Source organism: Vespa crabro, chromosome 1 (assembly GCF_910589235.1).
Source record: "Vespa crabro chromosome 1, iyVesCrab1.2, whole genome shotgun sequence".
Taxonomy (NCBI): Eukaryota; Metazoa; Arthropoda; class Insecta; order Hymenoptera; family Vespidae; genus Vespa; species Vespa crabro.
This window is the reverse complement of record NC_060955.1, coordinates 8,301,903-8,303,590: the sequence shown is the minus strand read 5'-3', so window position 1 is coordinate 8,303,590 and position 1,688 is coordinate 8,301,903.

Genomic DNA, 1,688 nt, shown 5'->3' with positions numbered 1-1,688 from the left:
GAGAAGAAGAGTTTGTAAGAACCATTCGGTGATAATCGTCAAACGATATTCGCCGTTAATGCAACTATAAAGGATGCATAGTGGAGCCGCGTTATCGCCTTTAAAGAAGCCTCTTAACGGCCACGCGTAACTATCGGTCCGACGTTTTATTGAAATCGCCGAAGGATCAATTTTTCTTACCCTTCGGCCTTGAGAACGTGACAAGGATGGCCCTAACGTGGCTCGATATCGTACTAAGTTTACCTATGTGTGTGTTTAGATATTTATACATATACGTACTCACACACATATAAGCACAAACGTATACATGCTCATACATACATAACACGATTGCTAGAGTATGCTATACCTACGTAGAACGTGCGCGACTTCGAAGGCTCGATAGCCGTAATGCCCTAATGGCCTGCCTCCTCTCGGTCTCTCTATCTTTCTTTCTCTTCGTATTCGCGAGCACCTTCTCTCTTCTCATCGTTAAAGGGGGATAAACGAAGCATGTAAGAGATGCGCGTGAGATAAGAACGTGGCGCGAAGGACGTATCCTTTTCGCACCCCAATTCTTCTTCCCTCGAGTCCCTTTTTTATTTTTCTTCTTCTTCTGCCTCTTCTTCTTCTTTTACTTCTTCTTTCCTTGATCTTAGGAGATGGAAACAGCAGACGATTCGAAAAGGAGCAAAAAAAGAAGGAGAGTAGAGAAAGATAGAGAAGATGGTTTAAACTAAAGAGTTGCTAAGAGGAAGAGAAGAAGGAATAGTATGTGGAGGTGGAGGAATTAGGCAGCTTTTGCATCGTAATACGCATCTGGTAATCACTATGATCGCGATGGGCGTTACCGATCCTTAACTTTAATAGTCTGCGTTGCCCAAAAGAACTGACGTGTCTTCTCACTCTCTCTCTCTCTCTTCGTCTCTCTCTCTCTTTCTTTCTCTCTATCTTACATTCTTCTCTATAAGTTTTTCTTTGTTACTCTTTCTTCCTTCTTCTTGTAACGTTACTGAATGTCCCGAAGGGATATATACGACGAAGAGAAACAGAGAGGCGCGCAAAACTTTTATCGTTTTGCCAAGTCGTAATTTTTGCAGGTATGCAATTCATGTGCGCGTGGTTCTTTCTTGAAGAAGAATCGAGATAATAAGCGTCACGCACTTCTTATACCTGGCGTACGGTAAATTAGACGAGGAAGGACGAAAGAAACGTATAGAAATGAACTTAAAAGAATTTGACTATTTATTTATATATAATTTATTTTCCATCATTATCGTTATATTTATTACAACTTTCTTTTCTATTTTTTTTAGATAGCTCATCTGTACTTTTTATTTCAATTTATATTATAATTTATAATTTATATTATTTATAATTTATATTATTATTATTATCTTCATCGCATAGATTACAAGATCATAGAAAAAAAATATATCGTTGAAGTTTACAGGAAGTATCGGGATTTGTTCTTTCATTGGTCCATCGGTTAGTTTTGCAAAATCGATGCAGCAATAGTAATAGCAGCAGCAGCAGCAGCACCAGGAGCAACAGCAACGGCAGTAGGATGCACTGTGCACGCGAGGAAATTTATACTCCCGCGAGCTTTGCACGACTTAACGTTTAACGTGCACGTTACACGTACACGCGTTATGTACGCGAAAGCTGCGGGGTGAGAAGTGAGGGGAGGGTTAAGGGGTCGAGGATTA